This window comes from Oncorhynchus gorbuscha, linkage group LG06, assembly GCF_021184085.1.
Source record: "Oncorhynchus gorbuscha isolate QuinsamMale2020 ecotype Even-year linkage group LG06, OgorEven_v1.0, whole genome shotgun sequence".
Classification (NCBI taxonomy): Eukaryota; Metazoa; Chordata; class Actinopteri; order Salmoniformes; family Salmonidae; genus Oncorhynchus; species Oncorhynchus gorbuscha.
This window is the reverse complement of record NC_060178.1, coordinates 8,909,740-8,937,239: the sequence shown is the minus strand read 5'-3', so window position 1 is coordinate 8,937,239 and position 27,500 is coordinate 8,909,740. Positions and strand designations below refer to the sequence as shown.

General features: G+C 45.8%; 1 pseudogene; it reads right to left on the bottom strand.

Annotated features, from left to right (window-relative positions):
- Window positions 1–27,500, bottom strand: part of LOC124037497 — a 213,724-nt pseudogene that overhangs the window by 135,119 nt on the left and 51,105 nt on the right.

The following is a 27,500-nucleotide window of genomic DNA, read 5'->3' as shown; positions in this document are numbered from 1 at the left end:
GACACAAACAGAGAGTTGCATTCCCAACTGACACCCTGTTTCTTACATATTGAACTTACACTATTTTTTCACCAGAGCATTGTGGGCTATGTAGTGCACTACTTTTTATAAGGTTGTGGTCCAAAGTAGTGCACTATAAAAGGAAAAGGGTGTCAGTTGGGATGGAGAGAGACTGTCAGCTGGGATGGAAGGGTGACGGAGGATTAATTAACCGTATTAATGGGCTCTACAGGCTCTGAAGGGTGTGTGTGTGTTTTGTGTGTGTGTGTGTATTGATTCACACTCTGGGGGCTCTGAATTTCGGTAACCGTTGCCACGTCAACCTACCAAAACGGTTAACAAAGGTCACCGTGAGCATGAGAGCCAAGTCTCCACTGTGAGGTAGTAGTCTCACAGTAGTCTCCACTGTGAAGTAGTAGTCTCACAGTAGTCTCCACTGTGAAGTAGTAGTCTCAAAGTAGTCTCCACTGTGAAGTAGTAGTCTCACAGTAGTCTCCACTGTAGTAGTCTCAAAGTAGTAGTCTCACAGTAGTCTCCACTGTGAAGTAGTAGTCTCACAGTAGTCTCCACTGTGAAGTAGTAGTCTCACAGTAGTCTCCACTAGTGAAGTAGTAGTCTCACAGTATCCACTGTGAAGTAGTAGTCTCACAGTATCCACTGTGAAGTAGTAGTCTGACAGTTAGGCTCTTCATTATTCAAAGTATGTAACTCTTATGTCTTTAACCCCCCTCCTCCTCACTCTTATTTACTCCATTATATCTCACACTCTTCCCTCTCCCATTAGAGTCCAGGCAGGTGAATTTTAAGGCTGTTTAGATGGCAGGGGTATGTTCCTGGCTGGGGGGGGGGGGGTTGAGTGTCTTTTGATGGGAGCTCTCAGAAATGAGGGGAGAAAGGAGAGGAGAGGGGAGAAAGGAGGAGAGGGGAGAAAGGAGAGGAGGGGAGAAAGGAGAGGAGGAGAGGAGGAGGGAGGAGAGGAGAGGGGAGAAAGGAGAGGATGAGAGGGGAGAAAGGAGAGGAGAGGATTTGATTTGATTTGATTTGATTTGATTTGATTATTACTGACTATAATCATAAGACCAATTAGGGTAGAGGGGCTGCTGGCGGTGAGAGGATCACGTGATCCCATTGGACTGTGGAGGTGAGGAGGAGGGGGGGCTCTTCTCCATTCTACTGGTTAATCAATTATTTTGATACCTACTGTATTTATTTCCGGTATCAAATGTTTCACAGTACAACTAGCTATCAACCACAACGATAATAATGTAACAGTAATGGTTGGGTCCATTCAACATTCCTAGAAAAGTGCAATTTGGGAAGTGTGTTTGCGTAGGAGTGTGTGTCTGCCAGTGAGTGAGTAAAGCCTGTAGCATGATTCCCAGTCTGAAACAGTATTAGGATGCCCCTTTGTGACCTTTTCTCTGGTATTTGGAAGGGTTTCTTTCACACAATAATTTTTTTCTTGAGGCAAGTTGAAGTTTGGTAGCCGAAGTCTTACGCCCCTTTTTGTCGGTGATTGGTCAACAGTACTACTCCTAGTAGGAGTGGGAACTATGGACCGGATTATTCAATGAACTTTTGTTGTCAATCAAGAGAGACGACTAGTTTTCATGCAAAAAAAAATATAAAAATTTAACTTGGGAAATACTGCACCAACCATCTTTAGTTAGTTGTAAAAATTGTGCAACTAAAATCTCCTCCGCAAAAAGTTAAATATAATATAGATTTCTTGGATGAATTCTGACTATTTTGAAGAAATGGATGCTGGCTATGTTGTTACGGCATCTCAATAGGGACAAACAGTCACATTGCCTGTTTTTCTTTCTTCTTCTCGTTTTTTTGAGGGAAGGTCTTTAGGGAGTATTCAAGCACAGACGTTCTCTTCACCAGCCCAGTGGTTCCCAACCAGAGGTACTAGTACCCCTGGGGGTACCTAGTCTATCCACAGGGTGTACTTGAGAAGACTCAGGAGACCATAGGCCTACTGGTAAAATGAACATGAGGGGGTACTTCAGGGTTACTCCAGGCAGAGCAAAATTCAGTTGGTGGTACGGTACCCAAAAAAGGTTGGAAGTGACTGACTTCGCCGAGTTCTGCTAGGAGCAAACCGAGCCTATTTATGCTGGCACCTTTTAAAAAATTACATTGATATTTTTTTGTTGTCATTTTTTTTACAGTAGTGTCATTTAGCAGACTCTCTTATCCAAGCCACTTACAGTAGTGAGTCATTTCACTCTCTCATCCAGAGCCACTTACAGTAGTGAGTCATTTAGCAGACTCTCTTATCCAGAGCCACTTACAGTAGTGAGTCATTTAGCAGACTCTCTTATCCAGAGCCACTTACAGTAGTGAGTCCACTCTTATCCAGAGCCACTTACAGTAGTGAGTGAGTCATTTAGTGAGTCATTTAGCAGACTCTCTTATCCAGAGTCACTTACAGTAGTGAGTCAGACTCTCTTATCCAGAGCCACTTACAGTAGTGAGTCATTTAGCAGACTCTCTTATCCAGAGCCACTTACAGTAGTGAGTCATTTAGCAGACTCTCTTGTCCAGAGCCACTTACAGTAGTGAGTCATTTAGCAGACTCTCTTATCCAGAGTCACTTACAGTAGTGAGTCATTTAGCAGACTCTCTTGTCCAGAGCCACTTACAGTAGTGAGTCATTTAGCAGACTCTCTTATCCAGAGTCACTTACAGTAGTGAGTCATTTAGCAGACTCTCTTGTCCAGAGCCACTTACAGTAGTGAGTCATTTAGCAGAGTCCAGAGTCACTTACAGTAGTGAGTCATTTACTCTCTTGCAGAGACTCTCTTGTCCAGAGCCACTTACAGTAGTGAGTGCAGACACTTTTTCATACTTTTTTACAGTAGTGAGTCTGGTTCCAGAGCCCCTGTAGCAGACTCTCTTGGAACCAGAACTGGTTCCCCCCACAACTACCAATTGAGCTACCTAGACAGTAAGACTGAGTGAGTGAGTGAAGGCGGAGCACAGGATTGGCTGGCTGATTAACCACTCAGGTAGATAGACAGAATTTGACAGGCAAATTAGGTTTCATCTCCTTTTTTCTCCACCCCCCATTCTGGCAAGAGCAGCACTTTCTTTATGACATTGTTGATGGTCCCAATTGGCACCCTAGTCCCTATGTAGTGCACTACTTTTGACCAGAGCCCTATTCCCTATATAGTGCACTACTTTAGACCAGAGCCCTACAGAGCCCTATTCCCTATGTAGTGCACTACTTTTGACCAGAGCCCTTCACACCGGGGACAGACGTAAATTCAACATCTATTCTGCGTTGGTTCAACTTCAATTTAATTGAAATGACATGGATACAAAACGTTGATTCAACCAGTTTGTGCACCGTTGGTTGGATAGGCTTTCTATGCTCTTCCTTTCAGTAGAGAGATTATTCTGGACGTGCAACCACATAGAAGATATTCTTGTCTTACATAACACCAGGTAATAGTGTATGGAAACTGCAGTGCAGGCCTTCTGTATCCTCTTGCATCAGATGTGCAGGCATGGATAATCATTTCCTTGGTTTGCTGTTGTGTGTTTAAGTAGGAAAACTCTGCCCTCTGCAGGATGTTTGAGGACATTATATTCTCCATACTGACCCTGATGGTCTTCTGCTGCCACTACACACACACACACACACACACACACACACACACACACACACACACACACACACACACACACACACACACACACACACACACACACACACACACACACACACACACACACACACACACGGTATTGTACAACTAACCTTGTGGGAACACACAATTCAGTCCCATTGAAAATTATATTTACCCTAACCCGTACCCTAAACCTTAAACCTAACACTAGCTCCTAACCCTAAAACAAACTAACACTAATCCCAACCTCAGCCCCAAACCCCCTAGAAACAGCATTTGACCTTGTGGGGACCAACAAAATGTCCCCAGTTGGTCAAATGTTTTGTTCTTTACTATTCTTGTGGGGACCAGTAGAGTGAAACATGTACACACACACACACACACACACACACACACACACACACACACACACACACACACACACACACACACACACACACACACACACACACACACACACACACACACACACACACCCTTATGTAGACTACACACACACACACACACACACACACACGCACGCACGCACGCACGCACGCACGCACACACACACACACACACACACACACCCTTATGTAGACTAACACACACAATTACGTACACAAAGACATTCATTAACACAGTTATCTACACCAACACGGACATATAAATATCCTCTTAAAGGAGAATTCCGCTATAATGAAGCCAGTACTGCTAGTCTATTGGCACTTCTGTACATCTGATCTGAACATTTCTGTGTTTCATTGCATTTTGTCATTTGCAGGGCACGGTTCCTCATTCCTTAGTGACTACAGCGTATTGATTCTCATTCTATCATGCATTCTGTATTCTACAGCGTATTGATTCTCATTCTATCATACATTCTGTATTCTACAGCGTATTGATTCTCATTCTATCATACATTCTGTATTCTACAGCGTATTGATTATCATTCTATCATACATTCTGTATTCTACAACGTCTTGATTCTCATTCTATCATACATTCTGTGTTCTACAGCAGATGATCTAAAAACATAACATTATGATAAATGAGGCTACAGCTCAATGTGTCTTTGTTTTTATTTCATGTAATCATTAATCATTTAGAGGACTTTAATTGATTAATTAAGTAATAACGGACATGTTTCAATGATAAATCTCCAGCTAAGGGTGACAAATGAAACCAATAGAAGACGAGGTAAAACACATGTAATATACCAGACATGATTCCCTTCAGTTACAAATGGATAGACTTAATGAAGTATTCAAGTTAAATTAAGTCAGTACATAATGTAACGGTAATTCTTAGACTAAGATAATGTATAATAGAATACAACATTATTGTCCATCGAAATGGAAACTCAATATTTTTTACTGCCCCCCCCCCCGATATTTAATTTTAATTGAATTTAATCACTGTGTGATAATCCCCATTGTTATGGCCTTCAGCAGATTCTGGCTGCTGCTAGAGCTGATAGTCTTTCTCCATGTATCCGGGAGAGCCCCAACCAAACCCCTTAGTGGGCTTACACTGTCCAAGCCTAATGAGATGTGTCCCAAATGGTACCTTATTCTCTGTATAGTGCACTACTTGACCAGGGCCCGTATGGCAGTGCATTATGGGAATAGGATACAATTTGGAATACAGCCATGGTGGATGATGTATTGCAGCCAGTTGCAATGCACTCCACAGTCCTTCCCCCTTGGCCATAGCTGTCCTTCTGTGTTTGCAGAAGAGGTATAAGCAGTGTAGATTCCCACATATTTTCAACACCTAACAGATCTGTGGAAAAATATCAAAGGGGTATGACCACAGGGAAGTGCAAGGAAGTGGGTCCAAGGAAGTGGGTCAAGGAAGTGGGTCCAGGAAGTGGGTCCAGGAAGTGGGTCAAGGAAATGGGTTCAAGGAAGTGGGTCAAGGAAGTGGGTTTAAGGAAGTGGGTCAAGGAAGTGGGTCAAGGAAGTGGGTCAAGGAACTTGAAACTGACTACTTCTTCTGCCCCCCTCTCCCCTAAAAAAACATTCAGTGTCCGACTGAAACTCACCATCACTCCTCAGTCATATTCTGTTAGGCGCTGAATTGTCTGGCTCTCCTTACAACCAAGAAAATACAGAGCTGACTTGTCGGCCCATAGTGTCGTGCACTATTATATAGGGAATAAGGTTGAATTTGGCACAGAGGCTTGGCCTTCATCACGTCTCCTTCTACAGCCACCGTCTTTGTTACGATTCTTAGGCTCCTGGTATGAAGCACCACCAGGGTTGAAGCCATCGTCCTTCACCAGGCCCCAACTCAACCATCACAAACAACAATAAGCCAGTACATTCAACATGTCATCCTCTCTTATAAAACACAGCATCGTTCAAACTCTAACTGAAGTGTATACTCTCGAATTGTGAATATACTATTAGATTGGTCCGGTATCTTAACCTTCCTTTATTACAATCAACCTTCACAAACAACAACAGAGTCGAACGAATATCTGTGCGTTATTTTATAATGAGGGATACCTGAAGAAAATCAGACCTCTCTGCAATGAAAATGGATGGCCCTCCCTTAAGTTAAACATTTATAAGCAGCCATTGGTTACGCAGCACAGCCATTGGTTACACAACACAGCCATTGGTTAGGCAGCACAGCCATTGGTTACACAACACAGCCATTGGTTACGCAGCACAGCCATTGGTTAGGCAGCACAGCCATTGGTTACACAACACAGCCATTGGTTACGCAGCACAGCCATTGGTTTGGCAGCACAGCCATTGGCTAGGCAGCAACAGCCATTGGTTACACAACACAGCCATTGGTTAGGCAGCACAGCCATTGGTTACACAACACAGCCATTGGTTAGGCAGCACAGCCATTGGTTACACAACACAGCCATTGGTTACACAGCACAGCCATTGGTTTGGCAGCACAGCCATTGGCTAGGCAGCACAGCCATTGGTTAGGCAGCACAGCCATTGGTTACACAACACAGCCATTGGTTACACAACACAGCCATTGGTTACACAACACAGCCATTGGTTACACAACACAGCCATTGGTTACACAACACAGCCATGTACTCTAATTGTAAAAACATGGTATTAGATTGATAGAGAATGGAAACAATCCTTGTTTTATTGGGTCTCGTCCCAGACCGTGTGCAACTGGGTCCTGGACTTCCTGACGGGCCGCCCCCCAGGTGGTGAGGGTTGGCAACAACATCTCCACCCCACTGATCCTCAACACTGGGGCCCCACAAGGGTGCGTTCTCAGCCCTCTCCTGTACTCCCTGTTCACCCACGACTGCGTGGCCATGCACGCCTCCAACTCAATCATCAAGTTTGCAGACGACACTACAGTGGTAGGCTTGATTACCAACAATGACGAGACGGCCTACAGGGAGGAGGTGAGGGCCCTTGGAATGTGGTATCAGGAAAATAACCTCACACTCAATGTCAACCAAACAAAGGAGATGATTGTGGACTTCAGGAAACAGCAGAGGGAGCACCCCCCTATCCACATCGACGGGACAGTAGTAGAGAGAGTAGCAAGTTTTAAGTTCCTCGGCGTACACATCACGGACAAACTGAAATGGTCCACCCACACAGACAGCATCGTGAAGAAGGCGCAGCAGTGCCTCTTCAACCTCAGGAGGCTGAAGAAATTTGGCTTGTCACCAAAAACACTCACAAACTTTTACAGATGCACAATCGAGAGCATCCTGTCGGGCTGTATCACCGCCTGGTACGGCAACTGCTCCGCCCATAACCGTAAGGCTCTCCAGAGGGTAGTGATGTCTGCACAACGCATCACCGGGGGCAAACTACCTGCCCTCTAGGACACCTACACCACCTGATGTCACAGGAAGGCCAAAAAGATCATCAAGGACAACAACCACCCGAGCCACTGCCTGTTCACCCTGCTATCATCCAGAAGGCGAGGTCAGTACAGGTGCATCAAAGCAGGGACAGAGAGAATGAAAAACAGCTTCTATCTCAAGGCCATCAGACCGTTAAACAGCCACCACTAACATTGAGTGGCTGCTGCCTACATACTGACTCAACTCCAGCCACTTTAATAATGGCCACTAATGCCCGCTTGACCCTATCCCCTCCTCTCTTCTCCAGACCATCTCCGGAGACCTTCTCCCTTACCTCACCTCGCTCATCAACTCATCCCTGACCGCTGGCTACGTCCCTTCCGTCTTCAAGAGAGCGAGAGTTGCACCCCTTCTGAAAAAACCTACACTCGATCCCTCCGATGTCAACAATTACAGACCAGTATCCCTTCTTTCTTTTCTCTCCAAAACTCTTGAACGTGCCGTCCTTGGCCAGCTCTCCCGCTATCTCTCTCTGAATGACCTTCTTGATCCAAATCAGTCAGGTTTCAAGACTAGTCATTCAACTGAGACTGCTCTCCTCTGTATCACGGAGGCGCTCCGCACTGCTAAAGCTAACTCTCTCTCCTCTGCTCTCATCCTTCTAGATCTATCGGCTGCCTTCGATACTGTGAACCATCAGATCCTCCTCTCCACCCTCTCCGAGTTGGGCATCTCCGGCGCGGCCCACGCTTGGATTGCGTCCTACCTGACAGGTCGCTCCTACCAGGTGGCGTGGCGAGAATCTGTCTCCTCACCACGCGCTCTCACCACTGGTGTCCCCCAGGGCTCTGTTCTTGGCCCTCTCCTATTCTCGCTATACACCAAGTCACTTGGCTCTGTCATAACCTCACATGGTCTCTCTTATCATTGCTATGCAGACGACACACAATTAATCTTCTCCTTTCCCCCTTCTGATGACCAGGTGGCGAATCGCATCTCTGCATGTCTGGCAGACATATCAGTGTGGATGACGGATCACCACCTCAAGCTGAACCTCGGCAAGACGGAGCTGCTCTTCCTCCCGGGGAAGGACTGCCCGTTCCATGATCTCGCCATCACGGTTGACAACTCCATTGTGTCCTCCTCCCAGAGCGCCAAGAACCTTGGCGTGATCCTGGACAACACCCTGTCGTTCTCAACCAACATCAAGGCGGTGGCCCGTTCCTGTAGGTTCATGCTCTACAACATCCGCAGAGTACGACCCTGCCTCACACAGGAAGCGGCGCAGGTCCTAATCCAGGCACTTGTCATCTCCCGTCTGGATTACTGCAACTCGCTGTTGGCTGGGCTCCCTGCCTGTGCCATTAAACCCCTTCAACTCATCCAGAACGCCGCAGTCTGGTGTTCAACCTTCCCAAGTTCTCTCACGTCACCCCGCTCCTCCGTTCTCTCCACTGGCTTCCAGTTGAAGCTCGCATCCGCTACAAGACCATGGTGCTTGCCTACGGAGCTGTGAGGGGAACGGCACCTCAGTACCTCCAGGCTCTGATCAGGCCCTACACCCAAACAAGGGCACTGCGTTCATCCACCTCTGACCTGCTCGCCTCCCTACCACTGAGGAAGTACAGCTCCCGCTCAGCCCAGTCAAAACTGTTCGCTGCCCTGGCCCCCCAATGGTGGAACAAACTCCCTCACGACGCCAGGACAGCGGAGTCAATCACCACCTTCCGGAGACACCTGAAACCCCACCTCTTTAAGGAATACCTAGGATAGGATAAGTAATCCCTCTCACCCCCCCTTAAGTTTTAGATGCACTATTGTAAAGTGACTGTTCCACTGGATGTCATAAGGTGAATGCACCAATTTGTAAGTCGCTCTGGATAAGAGCGTCTGCTAAATGACTTAAATGGAAATGGAAATGGAAATGGAAAAAAGAATGTAATAAATGTATCACTAATCACTTTAAACAATGCAACTTAATATAATGTTTACATACCCTACATTACTCATCTCATATGTATATACTGTACTCTATACAATCCACTGCATCTTGCCTATGCCGCTCTGTACCATCACTCATTCATATTTGTTTATGTACATATTCTTATTCATTCCTTTAAACTGATGTGTATAAGGTAATTGTGAAATTGTTAGGTTAGATTACTCAATGGATATTACTGCATTGTCAGAACTAGAAGCACAAGCATTTCGCTACACTCGTATTAACATCTGCTAACCATGTGTATGTGACAAATAACATTTGATTTGATTAGTTTAGTGGTTTATTATTGTGACTAATCCTATGTCTACCGATTGTGCTTAATGTCCATGATCTCTCCCTCTGTCATAAATAATGAAGGAAAAGTCAATAGGAGTCATTCAGATTTATAGGGGAGAGAGCAAAGAATAGTATATTCAATTGTTAATAATTATGAGTTTACAGTACGATCATCAATAATCAATTCAATGCATCACATTAATAATTATGAGTGAACAGTACGATCATCAATATTCAATTCAATAGATCACATTAATAATTATGAGTGAACAGTACGATCATCAATATTCAATTCAATGCATCACATTAATAATTATGAGTTTACAGTACGATCATCAATATTCAACTCAATGCATCACATGAATAATTATGAGTGAACAGTACGATCATCAATATTCAATTCAATGCATCACATTAATAATTATGAGTGAACAGTACGATCATCAATAAATACTCAATGCATCACGTTATTAATTGTGAGTGAACAGTACGATCATTAATATTCAATTCAATGCATCACATTAATAATTATGAGTGTACAGTACGATCATGAATATTCATCATCCAGGCCCCACCCCCCTATAGGTTTCTTTGTTATAATATTAATTAGGTAATTCAAAGTGAATACCTACGGTAGATAACACATACCAACCAAAATTATTTTAAATACGAGAGACATAGAAGATATTCATTTTATTTATTTCACTCTAGTCAGAGTACATGCAGTGATGTGCCGTGGGTCTCATCTGTATGGATATTCATACACACACAAATGCGCACACACACATATATATACACACACACACACACACACACACACACACCCTTCTCCAAAGACCCTGCTCCTGAGTCACTGCTCCTAACATCTGCTGTTTTCCACAGAGGCAGTGGGGTCTCACACACACTACACCCCAGGCAGGCACACACGTGACACACACACACATACACACACACACACACACACACACACACACACACACACACACACACACACACACACACACACACACACACACACACACACACACACACACACACACACACACACACACACACACACACCTGTCCTCCTGTCCTCCCCTCACTCCACACAAAACCTCCCACTCTGCTGTAATCACACAGCATAAACCCTCTCCCACACTCTCCTTCTCCATGCCTACTCCTTCTCTTTCTCCTCCTCCTCCTTCACATAGGAACCATCTCCTTACAACAAACCCTAATATGCAGATTGGCTCATTCAGCTGCAGTTGCTCCTCCACTCTCCTCCATAAATGCAGCTGCAGCACATTCAGAGGACTGAGCAGAGGAAAAATGCTTACGCTATTTTTTTTTTAGGTACTGGGTCGGGGGGGCTTTGGGAAGCTCTGTTCAAAGTAGCCTCTACTGCAGCCACAAAGGGGATTTTAGGTGTGTATGTGTGCATATAAACACAAGGAGAGGGGGAAAGCAGATGTGTGTGTGTGTATATATATATATATATATATATATATATATATATATATATATATATATATATATATATATATATATATATATATATATATATATATTAGGTTGAGTGATCATGCACCTTTAAAGAGTGATTATTTTATTAGTATATTAGGTTTTGAGTGATCATGATTAAAAACCTTTAAAGAGTGATTATTTTGATTAGTGCTTTTATCTGGTTTTAAAAGTGCATCCGGTACATCAGATAATCTGAGATTAAAACTGCCTCTGGTACATCAGATAATCTGAGATTAAAACTGCATTTAGTACATCAGATAATCTGGTTTTAAAACTGCATTTAGTACATCAGATAATCTGGCTTTAAAAGTGCATCCGGTACATCAAATAATCTGAGATTAAAACTGCATTTAGTACATCAGATAATCTGGCTTTAAAAGTGCATCCGGTACATCAGATAATCTGAGATTAAAACTGCATTTAGTACATCAGATAATCTGGCTTTAAAAGTGCATCCGGTACATCAGATAATCTGAGATTAAAACTGCATTTAGTACATCAGATAATCTGGCTTTAAATGTGTACATCAGATAATCTGGCTTTAAAAGTGCATCCCGTACATCAGATAATCTGAGATTAAAACTGCATTTAGTACATCAGATAATCTGGCTTTAAAAGTGCATCCGGTACATCAGATAATCTGAGATTAAAACTGCCTCTGGTACATCAGATAATCTGGTTTTAAAACTGCCTCTGGTACATCAGATAATCTGGCTTTAAAAGTGCATCCCGTACATCCGATAATCTGGCTTTAAAAGTGCATCCCGTACATCAGATAATCTGGTTTTAAAGATGGTATATCATATACCAGTAGGGCCCTCTTAGTTTGTCTGTGTCCGCAATGGCAGTTCTGGCCTAAAGAAGTGCATTATATTCATAGCCACGGAAAGTAGGGTTGTTGAGGGTGATGCAACGCCCCCTGAAAAATCTGAATTTAAAAAAAGAAATGTTAATAAAAGTTATTTTTTTGCTATACATTTTTTCTCTCTCTGTGATGTCATTCTAATGGAATCTAGAAATAACAAAACTCTGTCATCAAACATCCACATCAAATTAAATATTTTTCTTGATCAAATAACATAGGAAAACAGCCATTTTTTTGTGCAGTATTAATTTACCATCCTTTCAAACCACTTAATTTAAATGTACATTAGTGTATTGTACATAGGCTGGTCACCTTGGTTTCTACCTGTAGACTTTTCATCACCATGACGATAAAACAATGTACAATACAGTAATTGAGTACATGGAGACATCAAGTGGTTTGTGACGATGTGGCTCAGTTGGTAGAGCATGGCGTGTGTGCAACACCAGGGTTGTGGTTTCGATTCCCGTGGGGGACCAGTACGAAAATGTACACACTCATTACTGCTCTTGTTAAGAGTGTTTACTAAAATGAATGGAAAATTAATGAACAGACCATTTCAGTTTTCACATAGAAGTAAGTTGCATTTGCAAAAAGTATCGTCTTGAAACTTGTAGACATATATCAAGCAAGTTACAAATGCTGGTAAACACTCTAATACATTTAGTTACAAATAAGTGATAAAAGTAGAGCACTGGTCCTTTACTAGTTCTGTATTACTGGACCACTATAGACAACACCCCCCACCCCCCAAACTACTTCCCTATGATTAGCTATAGAGAAATGGGGGTTCCCTCCTGGTCAAAAGTAGTGCACTAGGGCATAGGGTGCCAAGATCTGGTCAAAAGTAGTGCACTAGGGAATAGGGTGCCATGTATCTGGTCAAAAGTAGTGCACTAGGGAATAGAGTGCCATGTATCTGGTCAAAAGTAGTGCACTAGGGAATAGGGTGCCATGCATCTGGTCAAAAGTAGTGCACTAGGGAATAGGGTGCCAAGTCCTGGTCAAAAGTAGTGCACTAGGGAATAGGGTGCCATGTATCTGGTCAAAAGTAGTGCACTAGGGAATAGGGTGCCATGCATCTGGTCAAATGTAGTGCACTAGGGAATAGGGTGCCATGCATCTGGTCAAAAGTAGTGCACTAGGGAATAGGGTGCCATGCATCTGGTCGAAATTAAAGCACTAGGGAATAGGGTGCCAAGTCCTGGTCAAAAGTAGTGCACTAGGGAATAGGGTGCCATGTATCTGGTCAAAAGTAGTGCACTAGGGAATAGGGTGCCAAGTCCTGGTCAAAAGTAGTGCACTATATAGAGCCTGGGATATACTCTAACCTCTCTGCAGAAAACATTCCTTCCTTAAAATATTCTCTGAACTAGCTGATTGGGGCAAGAAAAATACTGCATAAACCCCTCCCACCCCCACCCTCCACCTTCCCACATCTTCTTAGTTCTCACATATATAACCAAGGCCCTTAGATGGAAATTCTCATTGTTGTAGAACCCCTCCAGGATATCACTGCAAGAAATGGACCATGCGTCCCAAAAGGAACCCTGTACCCTACCTATCCAGTACGCTATTTTAGACCAGGGCCCATAAGGAAATAGCTGGGAGGGGGGCGCATTGTGGACGCAAGGGAGGTTCTGTGGGGGTTTAAAACTCCTCTGAACAGCAGGAAAGATGACTCATATGTCTCTATTGTCTCAGTGAAGAAGTCTAATGTACACAAAGAAAGCCTAAGGGGTGTGTGTGTGTGTGTGTGTGTGTGTGTGTGTGTGTGTGTGTGTGTGTGTGTGTGTGTGTGTGTGTGTGTGTGTGTGTGTGTGTGTGTGTGTGTGTGTGTGTGTGTGTGTGTGTGTGTGTGTGTGTGCCAGCAGCAGTACATTTATTCATTAAAAGGAAGCTCAGTTCTTATCCCAACTAAATGAATTCATTATACTGTACATTCACTGCTGCATAATACTGTAAGATAGAAATATGAGATGGATAAGTCCCTGGCTAGTTATGTCAACTTACAATGACATTGTCTGCAGTCTGAAATTCGTACCCTATTCCCTACATAGTGCCTTATACTGGTCAAAAGTAGTGCACTATATAGGGAATAGGGTGCCATTTGGGATGCACACATTCTGTCCCTGACATTGTGGTTGTCCTTAGTACAGCAGGGGTGGAGGATTTAACTGGGCAAGTCAGTTAAGAACAAATTCTTATTTACAATGACGGTCTACAAAGAGGCTAAGCAACCTCTCTTCTCGTCTTCTTCTTTCTTTTCCAGGTATGGTTTTATAGTCCTTCTCCCTCTATCTCTGTTGTGCTTTCTGCAGCCTTAGCACAAACATCAGATTCAAGCTTTCTGTGAACAAGTGGTCATCTTGCCAACACAGTGACAGTGAGAGTGGGCCCACAGCCATGGCTCCGCCCCCTGGCCATGACGTCAATGGGATGGACCATCAAACATGAAAACAGAAATCCTCCCTATTATGGAGTAATAACTGCAATATCCTGCAAGGAGCACTATAATTGTATTAATGGTCCTGAATTAATACATATTTATGCCCCGACAAATTATACATTCACTTCCAAAACATAACTGAAATACTCAAAATGATACTGCAAGAGGACAGGTGTTGAAAATCTGAATACATTAGACACTGTGGTACAACGAGACAGATTCCTATTTGTTTATTCAATGCATCTATCTGTCCCTATCCAAATAATCCAGAAATGAACCAAATGCTATGAAGCATGGAGGTTGTTTATGAGTATAAACCCGTTTATGAGTATAAACAACACTATGAAACCAAGAGACCCCAGTACAGGAGTAAACAGGCCTGAGGGTTGCGCATCATACCAGTCCGCTTAGCTGAAAGACGGCAAAAGCAAACCAAAACGACTGTATGCGTTGCCCTGGTGATTACAGTAAACAAACATCGGAAATCTACATCCGCGACGGCTGACTGCAAAAGTTTTAACACTGGTCGGCAAGCGCAGTCTGTCCACAGCCAGACTCAACCGTATTTACCATCGTGCTCTCGTTGAAAACAACGACATCCGTTTTTTTTGCCGTCTACCTTCTACCTCGTACCATCTAAACGCAGCATAAGAAAGTTCAACTCAGATCATGTATTTTTGGGTTGTTGAGTCAGTTAGACCATGCCTATTTAAAGGCAAGTTAGTTGATCTTTCTTGGCTGTATATCCCTCTGACTGGGGATTTAGTGCTATAAAAACGAATGGTTAGACATGCCACAATGCATTTTTATTTTTATTTAACTAGGCAAGTCAGTAAAGAACAAATTCTTATTTACAATGACGGCCTAGGAACAGTGGGTTAACTGCCTTGTTCAGGGGCAGAATGACAGATTTTTACCTTGTCAGCTCGACGATTCAATCTAGCAACTTTTCGGTGACTGACCTCCATTTATAGTGATTGTTCTTCAATCAAAACCTAATGCAAGATCAAATTCGATTTTGCTTTAGTATAAAACGCACAATGAATCCGTCCCAGATCTCCGCATCAGCAGTTTGGTCCTCCAGCTCTGTGTGAAGGAGCTTTTAGTAGTGGGATGATGTCATTAAACTAATGGTGATAACGTTACATGTCACAACCAATCAAATATGCCCCCTGCACCTTAGTAGCAGAGGCCATCTCTGATGTTGTAGTGTGTTGATGTAGTACAAGGAATCAAATTATTATTTTTTTACTCAGTGTTTTGATCTGTTCCTATCCGAATAAACCAGAAATGAATAAAACATTATTGAAGCAGCTCCGGTTCCTCCTGAGTCCTGCATGCCCCTCATCACTGATAGGTAGATCTTTCCTCTCCTCTCCTCTCCTCTCCTCTCCTCTCCTCTCCTCTCCTCTCCTCTCCTCTCCTCTCCTCTCCTCTCCTCTCCTCTCCTCTCCTCTCCTCTCCTCTCCTCTCCTCTCCTCTCCTCTCCTCTCCTCTCCTCTCCTCTCCTCTCCTCTCCTCTCCTCTCCTCTCCTCTCCTCTCTCCTCTCCACAGCTGCAGCCCCTCATCACTCACTGATAGGTAGATCTTTCCTCTCTCCTCTCCACAGCTGTAGCCCCTCATCACTCACTGATAGGTAGATCTTTCTCTCCTCTCTCCTCTCCTCTCCACAGCTGTAGCCCCTCATCACTCACTGATAGGTAGATCTTTCCTCTCCTCTCTCCTCTCTCCTCTCCACAGCTGTAGCCCCTCATCACTCACTGATAGGTAGATCTTTCCTCTCCTCTCTCCTCTCCTCTCTCCTCTCCACAGCTGTAGCCCCTCATCACTCACTGATAGGTAGATCTCTCCTCTCCTCTCCTCTCCTCTCCTCTCCTCTCCTCTCCTCTCCTCTCCTCTCCTCCTCTCCTCTCCTCTCCTCTCCTCTCCTCTCCTCTCCTCTCCTCTCCACAGCTGCAGCCCCTCATCACTCACTGTAAGGCGGACTGTTACTTCCATAAGCTGCATTTGGGTTTGAGCTAGTCAGCAAGTTTCCCTTTCCCTCTCTCTTGTGCAATGTACACACACACACACACACACACACACACACACACACACACACACACACACACACACACACACACACACACACACACACACACACACACACACACACACACACACACACACACACACACACACACACACACACACTGTACTTTTATTTTTTATTTCACCTTTATTTAACCAGGTAGGCAAGTTGAGAACAAGTTCTCATTTACAATTGCGACCTGGCCAAGATAAAGCAAAACAGTTTGACACAAACAACAACACAGAGTTACACATGGAGTAAAACAAACATACAGTCAATAATACAGTAGAAACAAGTCTATATACGATGTGAGCAAATGAGGTGAGATAAGGGAGGTAAAGGCAAAAAAAGGCCATGGTCGCGAAGTAAATACAATATAGCAAGTAAAACACTGGAATGGTAGATTTGCAGTGGAAGAATGTGCAAAGTAGAAATAAAAATAATGGGGTGCAAAGGAGCAAAATAAATAAATAAATACAGTAGGGGAAGAGGTAGTTGTTTGGGCTAAATTATAGGTGGGCTATGTACATGTGCAGTAATCTGTGAGGTGTTCTGACAGCTGGTGCTTAAAGCTAGTGAGGGAGATAAGTGTTTCCAGTTTCAGAGATTTGTGTAGTTCGTTCCAGTCATTGGCAGCAGAGAACTGTAAGGAGAGGCGGCCAAAGGAAGAATTGGTTTTGGGGGTGACCAGAGAGATATACCTGCTGGAGCGCGTGCTACAGGTGGGTACTGCTATGGTGACCAGTGAGCTGAGATAAGGTGGGACTTTACCTAGGAGGGTCTTGTAGGTAACCTGGAGCCAGTGGGTTTGGCGATGAGTATGAAGCGAGGGCCAGCCAACGAGAGAGTACAGGTCGCAGTGGTGGGTAGTATATGGGGCCTTGGTGACAAAACGGATGGCACTGTGATAGACTGCATCCAATTTATTGAGTAGGGTATTGGGAGCTATTTTGTAAATTACATCGCCAAAGTCAAGGATCAGTAGGATGGTCCGTTTTACGAGGGTATGTTTGGCAGGATGAGTGACGGATGCTTTGTTGCGAAATAGGAATCCAATTCTAGATTTAACTTTGGATTGGAGATGTTTGATGTGAGTCTGGAAGGAGAGTTTACAGTCTAACCAGACACCTAGGTATTTGTAGTTGTCCACATATTCTAAGTCAGAACCGTCCAGAGTAGTGATGCTGGGCGGGCGGGCAGGTGCAGGTAGCGACCGGTTGAAGAGCATGCATTTAGTTTTACTTGTATTTAAGAGCAGTTGGAGGATATACAGTGTGAGAGGCCAGAGGCCATCAGCTGTGTTCTTAGTCTCTAGAGAGAGAGACACAGTGATGTGACAGTGACCTCTCTGGCTCTTCGAACCTGAAACTGAGGTGTGTGTGTTTGTGCGAGCGTGCACATATCGTGTGTGTGTGTGTGTGTGTGTGTGTGTGTGTGTGTGTGTGTGTGTGTGTGTGTGTGTGTGTGTGTGTGTGTGTGTGTGTGTGTGTGTGTGTGTGTGTGTGTGTGTGTGTGTGTGTGTGTGTGTGTGTGTGTGTGTGTGTGTGTGTGTGAGAGAAATTGACAATGAGATCCATTTTATTCTCTATTTTGATTAGGTCAGGGTGTGACTAGGGTGGGTACTCTAGTTTTTAGCATTTCTATGTGTGACTGGTGTGGTTCCCAATCAGAGGCAGTTGTCTATTGTTGTCTCTGATTGGGGATCATATTTAGGCAGCCTTTTCCCACCTGTTGTTTGTGGGATCTTGTTTTTGTGTAGCTGCCTGTGAGCAGAGCCAGAACGTCGCGTTTAGTTTTCGTCTGTATTGTTTTTGGTGAGTTTCATATTTATTAAATATGTGGAACTCTAAGTACGCTGCTCCTCGGTCCATTCATTCAGACGAACGTGACAGACAGCTCATGAAGACATAACGAGTTTGTGGTAAGTCACTCTGTCTCTCCTCTCTGTGAGGACAGACAGGCGGACGGACAGCAGCAGGACTGTAATGCATATAAGCCTTTAGAGTTTTATTGTGTATTATAAACTGTGTGGTTTGAGACCTGAATTATGTTTGGCTGACAGCCATGATATATCAGACCGTATACCACAGGTACAACATTAATTCATTAACATTACTTTTTAATGCTCTAATTACGTTGGTAACTAGTTTAATAATAGCAATAAGGCACCTCGAGGGTTTGTGATATATGGCTAATATAGGGCTGTGTCCAGGCACTCCGCGTTGCGTCATGCTTAAACAGCCCTTAGTCGTGGTATATTGGCCATATACCACACCACCTCGGGCCTTACTGTTTAATTATCCTTCATAGTTGTTATGTCACCACTGTCTCCTGCCAGAGAACTTCCATGTACTTTTAATGATCAAATAAATCAAAACAAATTCAGAGATGGATATTACAACTGAACACTAGCTGGCTACTCAGACCAACCAGCCTTCATCTTCTCAGCCTGGCTCTGAACCAAGTATAGCCATGAACCTGAACCTGGCTGAGGTTCCAATGTCTCAGTGAGGCAGAGTGACTGTGGTTCCAATGTCTCAGTGAGGCAGAGTGACTGTGGTTCCAATGTCTCAGTGAGGCAGAGTGACTGTGGTTCCAATGTCTCAGTGAGGCAGAGTGACTGTGGTTCCAATGTCTCAGTGAGGCAGAGTGACTGTGGTTCCGATGTCTCAGTGAGGCAGAGTGACTGTGGTTCCAATGTCTCAGTGAGGCAGAGTGACTGTGGTTCCAATGTCTCAGTGAGGCAGAGTGACTGTGGTTCCAATGTCTCAGTGAGGCAGAGTGACTGTGGTTCCAATGTCTCAGTGAGGCAGAGTGACTGAGGTTCCAATGTCTCAGTGAGGCAGAGTGACTGTGGTTCCAATGTCTCAGTGAGGCAGAGTGACTGTGGTTCCAATGTCTCAGTGAGGCAGAGTGACTGTGGTTCCAATGTCTCAGTGAGGCAGAGTGACTGTGGTTCCAATGTCTCAGTGAGGCAGAGTGACTGTGGTTCCAATGTCTCAGTGAGGCAGAGTGACTGTGGTTCCAATGTCTCAGTGAGGCAGAGTGACTGTGGTTCCAATGTCTCAGTGAGGCAGAGTGACTGTGGTTCCAATGTCTCAGTGAGGCAGAGTGACTGAGGTTCCAATGTCTCAGTGAGGCAGAGTGACTGTGGTTCCAATGTCTCAGTGAGGCAGAGTGACTGTGATTCCGATGTCTCAGTGAGGCAGAGTGACTGTGGTTCCAATGTCTCAGTGAGGCAGAGTGACTGAGGTTCCAATGTCTCACTGAGGCAGAGTGACTGTGGTTCCGATGTCTCAGTGAGGCAGAGTGACTGTGGTTCCAATGTCTCAGTGAGGCAGAGTGACTGAGGTTCCGATGTCTCAGTGAGGCAGAGTGACTGGTTCCAATGTCTCAGTGAGGCAGAGTGACTGTGGTTTCAATGTCTCAGTGAGGCAGAGTGACTGTGATTCCAGCGTCTCAGTGAGGCAGAGTGACTGTGATTCCAATGCACTGATTGTGTCACTACCAATGCTGACAGTTCACTAAATCACTCTGGAAATGAACTTATCATTACTTAGGCGCAACATGGAGCTAGCTCATATAAACATGTACATAAGTCCATATACAAGACATAAATGCACTGACTCACTGTACTGTAAGTTATTACTAGCTAGGGCTATGTAGCTAGCTCACGTAAACATGTGCATGGCATGTGGTGCAAAGGAGGTTGGTGGCACCCTAATTGGGGAGGACGGGCTCGTGGTATTGGCTGGAGCGGAATGAGTGGAATGGTATCAAATACATCAAACACATGGTTTCCATGGTTTCCATTGTCTCCAGGTGTTCGATGCCATTCCATTTGTTCCGTTCCAGCCAATACCACGAGCCCGTCCTCCCCACTGATGTGGTGTCATATTGAAACTGGTAATGTTACCAGTTCTGTCTGTTTGAATAAAAATCATCTGCTAAATGACCATGTTATTACTTAGGTGCTTGAAGTAATGGGAAAAGGTCTGTCGTTTTAGTGTCTTCACTTACATTGGAGTCCAGCAGGTCAATGCTGTCCAGGCTCTTGCTCCTGTGGATACGACCTTTGATCCTGCGTAGCGACGGCTTGGCCTGATGTATGCTGCTCACAGACGACGATGCAGAGATCGAGCCGCTCCCGTGTCCTAGCCCGTGACCGTGTCCGTGTCCCTGACCTTGGCCTTGACCCCGGCTGGCTCTGCCGTGTGGGAGATTGCCGGGGTGGAGGAGGCTGGGGTGAATCCTGAGGGTGGGACAAAAACATCCCATCAGGATCATCATACTGAACTCCGAGAATAGAAGAGACGAGAATATAAATTGTCACTGAATGTCAAATCGGTTGCAGCAAAACTACAAACAATTAACAAGTGGACAAGTGCCTGGCCTCTAGTGTTAGCAGGACTGTGTCTTAGTGCCTGGCCTCTAGTGTTATCAGTACTGTGTCTTAGTGTCTGGCCTCTAGTGTTAGCAGGACTGTGTCTTAGTGCCTGGCCTCTAGTGTTATCAGTACTGTGTCTTAGTGTCTGGCCTCTAGTGTTAGCAGGACTGTGTCTTAGTGCCTGGCCTCTAGTGTTAGCAGGACTGTGTCTTAGTGTCTGGCCTCTAGTGTTAGCAGGACTGTGTCTTAGTGCCTGGCCTATAGTGTTAGCAGGACTGTGTCTTAGTGCCTGGCCTCTAGTGTTAGCAGGACTGTGTCTTAGTGCCTGGCCTCTAGTGTTATCAGTACTGTGTCTTAGTGCCTGGCCTCTAGTGTTAGCAGGACTGTGTCTTAGTGTCTGGCCTCTAGTGTTAGCAGGACTGTGTCTTAGTGCCTGGCCTCTAGTGTTAGCAGGACTGTGTCTTAGTGTCTGGCCTATAGTGTTAGCAGGACTGTGTCTTAGTGTCTGGCCTCTAGTGTTAGCAGGACTGTGTCTTAGTGTCTGGCCTCTAGTGTTAGCAGGACTGTGTCTTAGTGCCTGGCCTCTAGTGTTAGCAGGACTGTGTCTTAGTGTCTGGCCTATAGTGTTAGCAGGACTGTGTCTTAGTGTCTGGCCTATAGTGTTAGCAGGACTGTGTCTTAGTGCCTGGCCTCTAGTGTTAGCAGGACTGTGTCTTAGTGCCTGGCCTCTAGTGTTATCAGTACTGTGTCTTAGTGTCTGGCCTCTAGTGTTAGCAGGACTGTGTCTTAGTGCCTGGCCTCTAGTGTTAGCAGGACTGTGTCTTAGTGTCTGGCCTCTAGTGTTAGCAGGACTGTGTCTTAGTGCCTGGCCTATAGTGTTAGCAGGACTGTGTCTTAGTGCCTGGCCTCTAGTGTTAGCAGGACTGTGTCTTAGTGCCTGGCCTCTAGTGTTATCAGTACTGTGTCTTAGTGCCTGGCCTCTAGTGTTAGCAGGACTGTGTCTTAGTGTCTGGCCTATAGTGTTAGCAGGACTGTGTCTTAGTGCCTGGCCTCTAGTGTTAGCAGGACTGTGTCTTAGTGTCTGGCCTATAGTGTTAGCAGGACTGTGTCTTAGTGTCTGGCCTCTAGTGTTAGCAGGACTGTGTCTTAGTGTCTGGCCTCTAGTGTTAGCAGGACTGTGTCTTAGTGCCTGGCCTCTAGTGTTAGCAGGACTGTGTCTTAGTGTCTGGCCTATAGTGTTAGCAGGACTGTGTCTTAGTGTCTGGCCTCTAGTGTTAGCAGGACTGTGTCTTAGTGTCTGGCCTCTAGTGTTAGCAGGACTGTGTCTTAGTGCCTGGCCTCTAGTGTTAGCAGGACTGTGTCTTAGTGTCTGGCCTATAGTGTTAGCAGGACTGTGTCTTAGTGTCTGGCCTCTAGTGTTAGCAGGACTGTGTCTTAGTGTCTGGCCTCTAGTGTTAGCAGGACTGTGTCTTAGTGTCTGGCCTCTAGTGTTATCAGTACTGTGTCTTAGTGCCTGGCCTATAGTGTTAGCAGGACTGTGTCTTAGTGTCTGGCCTCTAGTGTTAGCAGGACTGTGTCTTAGTGTCTGGCCTCTAGTGTTATCAGTACTGTGTCTTAGTGCCTGGCCTATAGTGTTAGCAGGACTGTGTCTTAGTGTCTGGCCTCTAGTGTTAGCAGGACTGTGTCTTAGTGTCTGGCCTCTAGTGTTATCAGTACTGTGTCTTAGTGCCTGGCCTATAGTGTTAGCAGGACTGTGTCTTAGTGTCTGGCCTCTAGTGTTATCAGTACTGTGTCTTAGTGCCTGGTCTCTAGTGTTATCAGTACTGTGTCTTAGTGCCTGGCCTATAGTGTTAGCAGTACTGTGTCTTAGTGTCTGGCCTCTAGTGTTAGCAGGACTGTGTCTTAGTGTCTGGCCTCTAGTGTTAGCAGGACTGTGTCTTAGTGCCTGGCCTCTAGTGTTAGCAGGACTGTGTCTTAGTGCCTGGCCTCTAGTGTTAGCAGGACTGTGTCTTAGTGTCTGGCCTCTAGTGTTAGCAGGACTGTGTCTTAGTGTCTGGCCTCTAGTGTTATCAGTACTGTGTATTAATGCCTGGCCTCTAGTGTTATCAGTACTGTGTCTTAGTGCCTGGCCTCTAGTGTTAACAGTACTGTGTCTTAGTGCCTGGCCTATAGTGTTAGCAGGACTGTGTCTTAGTGTCTGGCCTCTAGTGTTATCAGTACTGTGTCTTAGTGCCTGGCCTCTAGTGTTAACAGTACTGTGTCTTAGTGCCTGGCCTCTAGTGTTAACAGTACTGTGTCTTAGTGCCTGGCCTCTAGTGTTATCAGTACTGTGTCTTAGTGTCTGGCCTCTAGTGTTATCAGTACTGTGTATTAATGCCTGGCCTCTAGTGTTATCAGTACTGTGTCTTAGTGCCTGGCCTCTAGTGTTAACAGTACTGTGTCTTAGTGCCTGGCCTCTAGTGTTAACAGTACTGTGTCTTAGTGCCTGGCCTATAGTGTTAGCAGGACTGTGTCTTAGTGTCTGTCCTCTAGTGTTATCAGTACTGTGTATTAATGCCTGGCCTCTAGTGTTATCAGTACTGTGTCTTAGTGCCTGGCCTCTAGTGTTATCAGTACTGTGTCTTAGTGCCTGGCCTCTAGTGTTATCAGTACTGTGTCTTAGTGCCTGGCCTCTAGTGTTATCAGTACTGTGTATTAATGCCTGGCCTCTAGTGTTAACAGTACTGTGTCTTAGTGCCTGGCCTCTAGTGTTATCAGTACTGTGTTTTAGTGAATGAACCATAGTTTTAGCAGGTAGCTACGGAAACGCACGGCACTGGGCCAATTGTGCACCGCCCTATGGTACTCTCAATCATGGCAGGTTGTGATACAGCCTGGAATCGAACCAGGGTCTGTAGTGACGCCTCTAGCACTGAGATGCAGTGCCTTACACCTCTGTGCCACTCGGGATCAGCCCCACTCAGTAAGGTGTGGTTACACCAGGCACTACTTCCAGTGATCAAACCAGAAGTCTGTGTGTTTCTCTTTTTTCCCAAGTAGTGCAGGGAAGTCCCTCCCATAGGATAGTAGGAAAGGAAGGAGGAGAGAGAGAACGTGCTAGAGCAGGGAAGTCCCTCCCATAGGATAGTAGGAAAGGAAGGAGGAGAGAGAGAACGTGCTAGAGCAGGGGGTTTAACCCATGTAGTACTGGTGATCTAGAGGAGAGAGAATGTGCTAGAGCAGGGGGTTTAACCCATGTAGTACTGGTGATCTAGAGGAGAGAGAACGTGCTAGAGCAGGGGGTTTAACCCATGTAGTACTGGTGATCTAGAGGAGAGAGAATGCGCTAGAGCAGGGGGTTTAACCCATGTAGTACTGGTGATCTAGAGGAGAGATAACGTGCTAGAGCAGGGGGTTTAACCCATGTAGTACTGGTGATCTAGAGGAGAGAGAATGTGCTAGAGCAGGGGAATTGAACCCATATAGTACTGGTGATCTAGAGGAGAGAGAATGTGCTCGAGCAGGGGAATTTAACCCATGTACTACTGGTGATCTAGAGGAGCGAGAATGTGCTAGAGCAGGGGAATTGAACCCATATAGTACTGGTGATCTAGAGGAGAGAGAATGTGCTAGAGCAGGGGAATTGAACCCATATAGTACTGGTGATCTAGAGGAGAGAGAATGTGCTAGAGCAGGGGGTTTAACCCATGTAGTACTGGTGATCTAGAGGAGAGAGAATGTGCTAGAGCAGGGGAATTGAACCCATGTAGTACTGGTGATCTAGAGGAGAGAGAATGTGCTAGAGCAGGGGAATTGAACCCATATAGTACTGGTGATCTAGAGGAAAGAGAATGTGCTAGAGCAGGGGGTTTAACCCATGTAGTACTGGTGATCTAGAGGAGAGAGAATGTGCTAGAGCAGGGGATTTGAACCCATGTAGTACTGGTGATCTAGAGGCAGCGGCTTAGACTCAATTTGTTCCTTATTTAAAATGTTATTTATTTATTTATTATTATGTTTAAAAAAAAAGTTTGTTTAGAGTTTTTATTCCTCTATATATATATATTTATTTTGGTTTATAAATGTTTTCCCCCAGTTTCGTGATATCCAATTGGTAGTTACTCGAAGGTGGAAAGCCACGGGTCCTCTGAATCACGACCCCGCCAAGCCGCACTGCATCTTGACACACTGCTCACCTGACCTGGAAGCCAGCCGCACCAATGTGTCGGAGGAAACACAGTGAAGTTGGCGACCACAGTCATGCGCCCAGCCTGCCACAAGGAGTCGCTAGAGCGCAATGGGACAAGGACATCCCAGCAGGCCAAATCCTCTCCGAACCCGGACGACGCTGGGCTAATTGTGCGCCGTCTCTCGCGGTCGCGGCCGGCTATGACAGAGCCTGGAATCAAACCCGGATCTGTAGTGACGCCTCTAGTACTGTGATGCAGTGTCTTAGACCACAGCGGCACTCGGGAAGGCTTTGACTGTCTTGACAGGACATGCTTAACCAGGATTTACTCTCAAGTGATACTTAAGAGAGGAGAGGAAAGGGAGGGAGAGAGGAGAGAGAGGGAGAGGGAGAGGAAAGAGGGAGAGGGAGAGGGAGAGAGGAGAGACAGGAGAGAGGGAGAGGAAAGGGAGAGAAGAGAGACAGGAGAGAGGGAGAGAGGGAGAGGGAGAGGAAAGGGAGAGACAGGAGAGAGGGAGAGAGGAGAGAGGGAGAGACAGAGAGAGGGAGAGGAAAGGGAGAGAAGAGAGACAGGAGAGAGGGAGAGGAAAGGGAGAGACAGGAGAGAGGGAGAGACGGAGAGAGGGAGAGGAAAGGGAGAGAAGAGAGACAGGAGAGAGGGAGAGGAAAGGGAGAGACATGAGAGGGAGAGACAGGAGAGAGGGAGAGGAAAGGGAGAGACAGGAGAGAGGGAGAGACAGGAGAGAGGGAGAGGAAAGGGAGAGATGGAGAGGAAAGGGAGAGACATGAGAGAGGGAGAGACAGGAGAGATGGATAGAGGGAGTTAGGGAGAGAGGGATAGAGGGAGAGAGGAGAGGAAAGGGAGAGACAGGAAAGAGGGAGAGACAGGAGAGATGGATAGAGGGAGAGAGGGATAGAGGGAGAGAGGAGAGGAAAGGGAGAGACAGGAGAGAGGGAGAGGAAAGGGAGAGACAGGAGAGAGGGAGAGGAAAGGGAGAGAGGGAGAGACAGGAGAGATGGATAGAGGGAGTGAGGGAGAGAGGGATAGAGGGAGAGAGGAGAGGAAAGGGAGAGACAGGAGAGAGGTAGAGGAAAGGGAGAGACAGGAGAGAGGGAGAGACAGGAGAGAGGGAGAGGAAAGGGAGAGACAGGAGAGAGGGAGAGACAGGGGAGAGGGAGAGGAAAGGGAGAGAGGGAGAGACAGGAGAGAGGGATAGAGGGAGTGAGGGATAGAGGGAGAGAGGAGAGGAAAGGGAGAGACAGGAGAGAGGGAGAGACAGGAGAGAGGGAGAGGAAAGGGAGAGAGGGAGAGACAGGAGAGATGGATAGAGGGAGTGAGGGAGAGAGGGATAGAGGGAGAGAGGAGAGGAAAGGGAGAGACAGGAGAGAGGAGAGGAAAGGGAGAGACAGGAGAGAGGGAGAGACAGGAGAGAGGAAAGGGAGAGAGGGAGAGACAGGAGAGATGGATAGAGGGAGTGAGGGAGAGACAGAGGAGAGAGGGAGAGACAGGAGAGAGGGAGAGGAAAGGGAGAGAGGGAGAGACAGGAGAGACAGGAGAGGGGGAGAGACAGGAGAGAGGGAGAGACAGGAGAGAGGGAGAGACAGGAGAGGGGGAGAGACAGGAGAGAGGGAGAGAGGGAGAGACAGGAGAGACAGCAGAGAGGGAGAGAGGGAGAGACAGGAGAGAGGGAGAGACAGGAGAGAGGGAGAGACAGGAGAGAGGGAGAGAGGGAGAGACAGGAGAGAGGGAGAGAGGGATAGAGGGAGAGAGGAGAGGAAAGGGAGAGACAGGAGAGAGGGAGAGAGGGAGAGACAGGAGAGACAGGAGAGAGGGAGAGACAGGAGAGAGGGAGAGACGAGAGAGGGAGAGACAGGAGAGAGGGAGAGGAGAGGGAGAGACAGGAGAGAGGGAGAGAGGGAGAGACAGGAGAGAGGGAGAGAGGGAGAGAGGGAGAGACAGGAGAGAGGGAGAGACAGGGGAGAGGAAAGGGAGAGAGAGGGAGAGACAGGAGAGAGGGAGAGAGGAGAGGAAAGGGAGAGACAGGAGAGAGGGAGAGAGGAGAGGAAAGGGAGAGACAGGAGAGAGGGAGAGAGAGGGAGTGAGGGATAGAGGGAGTGAGGGAGACAGGAGAGAGGGAGTGAGATCCATTTCCATTTTAAGACTATGATACTCCAGAGGGTTTTGTGACTAAATGTTTAAAAGGTGGTGAAATAAAAAGAGAGGAATAATCTATGAGCGGAAACAGAGCGGTGAAGCTCTCAAAAAGAAAAATGCCTTTTTAGATGGATTTTCTGTGAGAAAATGTGTAACGCACACATAATAACAGAACAACAGAGTTGA